The following is a 5,339-nucleotide window of genomic DNA, read 5'->3' as shown; positions in this document are numbered from 1 at the left end:
AATCCCACGCGTCCGCATAGAACAGTTCCTGGACCCCAGCAATTTCCTTCTACGCGTTCGCGTCTCTCTCCACGCGATCGCGATAGCCTANATCCTAACTATCGCGAACGCGTAGCTTTACCAGCTTCCTCCATGTGTTCGCGTGACCCCTCACGCGTTCGCGTATAACAGTCCCTGGACCGCCCAACATTTTCTTCTACGCGTTCGCATTCTATTTCACGCGATCGCGATAGCCTACCCAGTTTACCCTTTGCGAACGCGGCCCCTCTCCCGCGAACGCGAAGGGCAATTTTGCCCAGCGAATTTTTAAGTTAAAAACAGAACAGTAGCTCGGGATTTTCATAAAAATACACGAACTCCTTTCTTCTCCAAGCACTTAGGCGTCCATTGAAGCTCCCTTTCATCAAAACTTCTTGGGTAAGCATTGTTCAACTTGTTTTCTTCAATTTCCTCTATTAATTACTAAATTCCTAGCCCTAAACCTTGAAATCAAAGTAGAAAATGGGGGTTTTGGGTAGAGTTAGGGCTTTGGGAATTTTGGGTGATTCAACCTCAATTTGGGGTCGAATCTTGAATAAATTATATATTTGAACTCGTGGGGTTATGGGTGATTGGGTTTTGGTCCGAGCCTCGTGTTTGGACCATGTGGGACCGGTGTCGAATTTTGGTGTTTTTGGAAGAATGATAGGAATTTCATTTCTAGGCTATGGGATTATGTTTTTGAGCCCTTATTGATATTATTGAACTAATTATGCCTAGATATCATTGTTTCGGAGTTGGATTGTAGAGGAAAGCCGGTATTAGAGAGTTGATTGCTATTCTTGGACCGAGGTAAGTGTTTGTTCTAACTTTGGCTTGAGGGAATAGGATTAGGATGTTATTTGCTACTTGCTAAAGTGTGGAGTACGGTGTATAGGCATGGTGACGGTTGTCTATGCACCGGAGTCTAACATGACCGTGAGTCTTAATTGCTTTTAATTCGAATGATGTGACACAACTTCCTTGTTTAATTGATAAATTTCATATAATGTGAACGGTTGAGGAAGAATTGTGATTGGTATATTTTGGAGCGTTGGCTCGAACAAGAATGTGATAGTTGAGAAAGAAGTGATTTAAAAGAGGATGTGTTGTGATTATTCCCTTGCCGGGACGTGTAGACTATTATTATGTACTCTCCCTTGCCGGGATATTTGGGCTTTTAGCTGTACCCTTGTCGGGTTAAAGTGTTATGTTGTCGAATTCCCCTAATAGGGCCTTCTTTACAAAGCCAAATATTTTGAACTATGATATGGGATCGTGTGGCACGCCGTCCACTTATATTCTATAATATGGGATCGTGTGGCACGCCGTCCACTTATATATATATATTATGAAATGGGATCGTGTGGCACGCCGACCACTTATATATTATGAAATGGGATCGTGTGGCACGCCGTCCACTTATGAATTAAGAAATGGGATCGTGTGGCGCGCCGACCACTTATATATGAGCTATGGTATTGAGGTAGTTTCGTCGTTATATCCGTTGATCTGTATTCGCTGTATTTTTTTCCCGAGCATGCCCCTTCCCCTTTTTAGTTGATATTCTCTGTTGTTATTTCTGTTGCCTTTGTATATATATACCTGCACGTAGGTTGTTTTTGGTAGGTCCTATCTAGCCTCGTCACTACTTCGCCGGGGTTAGGCCAGGCACTTACCAGCACATGGGGTCGGTTGTGCTGATGTTACACTTCTGTGCTTTTGCACAGATCATAGTACCGGAGCAGGAGCCTTTGGTCAGCAGTAGGAGCGTTGGGAGCTTACTTTAGTCCGGAGATTTTCGAGGTAGCTTGCTGGCGTCCGCATGGCCCGGAGTCTCTCTTATCTCTGTCTTTCGTTTGATTTCCCTTGTATCGGATCAGACAGTACTGTATTCTTATTCAGACTTCGTATTTAGCATTCAGTAGAAGTTCGTGAGTTAGTGACACCAGATCTGGGTAGAGGTGTATTTGAATTTCCGCATTTGGTTTCAGTTATTTATGTTTCGAGACTTCCGTTTTTATATTAATTGCCTCGTTCTTCTTTATACTATTAATGATGTTGAGAGAAGTGTTAAATTAATTGGCTTGCCTAGCTCCTATTAGTAGGCGCCATCACGACTCCCGAGGGTGGGAAATCCGGGTCGTGACAAGTTACCGGTGAAATCTCTAGCCCGCGACGCCTTTGCCCCTCAAGCCGACCTCCACGCGCGTCGAATCTAACCAAAACCACAAGGAATACATCACAATAGGCTAATGAATCATAACCCAATCGAAAAGACTCGAAAAATATCAAAAATCGCAAAGTTGGCAAAACCCGAGCCCCGGGCCCACTTCTCGGAAAATTACGAAATTCACATCACCGGATTCCTCGTCTCGCCACGAGTCCGTACATATCAAATTTACCAAAATCGGAGTCCAATTGACCCCTCAAATCCCTATTTTAAACTCTCTTAAGCGACCCGAATTTTTTTGAATGACGTCCTGAGGGTTTGAAAACCCCGGACTTGCACAACTTGGTTTTATGTTGAGATGAGACCCGCGTTCCATGACGAGCGCGGGGTCATTTACTATTGGGGACTGTGACTTGGTCCAGTCCGGATGATATTTTACCGCGTACTAGCAATGACTTGTTGTTTTCACTATGATTTGGGCTTATTGCCGACTGTTTGAACTCTTTATGAACTATCATCACTGTTTTCCTCACTGTTTGAAATATTATTTGAACTCAGTCCATGTGATTTACACTGTTTTCTTGAACTCAGTCATATTTACTCAAACTTGGAGTTTTAAACTGATATTTGAACTATTTTTTGAGCTGAGTATTATTGCTTTACTGTTGCCCGAGGGACTGTTGACTATTTCTGGACTGATTGAGGCCGAGGGCCTTATGTGAGGGCATGATGAGTGAGGTGAGGAGGCTTTCAGGCCTCGTATTAATACTGTTCAGGCTTTCAGGCCTTGTTGATAGCGCTTGGGCTGTAGGAGCCCCTCCGGAGTCTGCACACCCACAGTGAGCGCGGGTACCCATTTAGAATTGGACAGTGGTAACAATGACACTGTCATACGTGTTTTGGTCAGGTAACAATGGCTGACCAGTCAGGTAACAATGGCTGACCAGTCAGGTAACAATGGCTGACCAGTGGTAACAATGGCACTGAAACACGCGTTGGGTCAGGTAACAATGGCTGACCGGTCAGGTAACAATGACTGACCATACTTGAGCATACTTGTTTTATTAATTGTTTCCAAAGAGAATTTCTTGCAATGTTTCACTGGTTCCTACTGTTTACTTGATTTTACTGTTTGAGTTAGCATTATCTGTGCCTGTGTGGGATTTTATATTCTCAGCCGTTATTCATTATTATTGCTCACTGGGTTGGAGTACTCACTTTACTCCATGCACCTCGCGTGCAGATGCAGGTATTGTTCACCCGGTAGTGGGTTTTGAGCTGGTTGAAGGTATTGCTATCGTAGCTGAGCAGAGTGACCGCCAGCGTTCGCGGCACCGGATTACTTCCTTTGGTTCTAAATTTTTTTTCCGTATATTGTTGGTCCTGTAGTTGTATTTAGACTTCTCTAGATGCTCGTGACTTGTGACACCCCGGTCGGGTTGTGTGTTGGGTTGTAAATACTGGCTAGTATTGTCGTTAAGTTGTATTTATCTATTCATTTATGTTTAATAATTGTTAAAGAGACGATTTGGGTTAGTTGGCTGGCCTTGTCTTCACGAGAGGCGCCATCACGACCGGGTTGGAAATTGGGTCGTGACAAGCGCGTAGAGTAAATGGCTGGGGTCTGGGATCTGGGCCTACGCGAACGCGTGAGGAGACACGCGAACGCGTGAGGAGACACGCGAACGCGTTGAAGGAAGCAGCAAAGCTTCGCGATCGCGATGGCCAGAACGCGAACGCGAAGGAGAAAAGGGAGCAAGGCTATGTGAACGCAGGAGGGCTAGTGCGAACGCGATGAAGAAAATCCCTGTGTAAAAATTGCAGAAAATCTGCTAACTCCCTAAGTCCAAAACTACCCCGAAAACCTCCGAAAACACTCCCGAGCCCTCGGGGCTCCTAACCAATCACACACACTAACTCGACAACATCTTACGGACTTAACCATGCGATTAAATCGCCAAAATAACATCAAAAACGAGGAATCAAACCTCAAAATCATCACTTTTTTATCAAACTTCATAAACTTCAAATTTTAGATATTTGGGCTCGTAGGAGAATGGGTAACATGGAATTGGTTCGAACCTCGTGTTTTGACCAAGCGGGCCCGGGAGCGATTTTGGAATTTTTAGAAGAGAGCTTGGAAATTCATATTTAAGTATTGGGTTTAGTTTGTTTAGCTATTATTAATATTATAAAGTCATTATTTCATAGATTTGACTGAGTTGGAGCCGAATTCGAGGGGTAAAGCTATACTAGAGGCTTGAGCTGAGTTTGGAGCATTCGAGGTAAGTGTTCGATCTAACTTTGGCTTGAGGGAATAGGATTAGAGTATTATTTGCTAATTGCTAAATGTTGAGTACGGTGTATAGGCATGGTGACGAGTATCTATACACCGGTGTCTAGCATGACCGTGAGTCCTTATTCGTGCTTATTTGGGATTCGGTAGTGACTCTTCCTTGTTAATTGGTGGTTTTTATATGATATGGAAGGAATGAGAAGGAAATATGATTTGTGAACTCCTTGGAGCGTTGGCTCGATTTTTGACCTGATTATAAAGTAAGGAATGAACGTAGTAAAAAGGGATGTGATTATCTCCCCTGCCGGGATGTTTGAACATATTGTTGTTGCTCCCTTGCCGGGATTTAGCTGTTTTGCTTGGTTCTCCCTTGCCGGGATATTTAATGTTGTTTGTCTATCCCCTCGCCCTGTTGTTTGTGATTGTTGTTTGGGTGAGGAAGAGTGATATGCACGAAGGGTCATTCCGTGCCATGTTTTGATTATTTATGCACGAAGGAACATTCCGTGCCATGTTTGATTATATTTGCACGAAGGGTCATTCCGTGCCATGTTTTGATTATTTATGCACGAAGGAACATTCCGTGCTCTGATTTGATTACAATTGCACGAGGATCATTCCGTGCCATGATATGAGAGTTATGTGAGGGAAAGCACGAAGGTTGATGCCGTGCACTTTATTTGATTGTTTCGGTGAGTGCGAGAGTAAAAGCACGAAGGGTGATGCCGTGCACTTGTCTTTGATTTTCCTGATGTTTTTGCTGATAATTGAGTTACGTTGTCCTCTACTTCTATTTATTGATTTTCTTGTTGTTATCGGTTCAAGTGCATTAGTTGTCTTATTCCGCTATTA

This window comes from Nicotiana attenuata, unplaced genomic scaffold (assembly GCF_001879085.1).
Source record: "Nicotiana attenuata strain UT unplaced genomic scaffold, NIATTr2, whole genome shotgun sequence".
In the NCBI taxonomy this organism is placed as follows: domain Eukaryota; kingdom Viridiplantae; phylum Streptophyta; class Magnoliopsida; order Solanales; family Solanaceae; genus Nicotiana; species Nicotiana attenuata.
The sequence above is the reverse complement of the archived record's forward strand: the minus strand, read 5'-3'. Positions refer to the sequence as shown.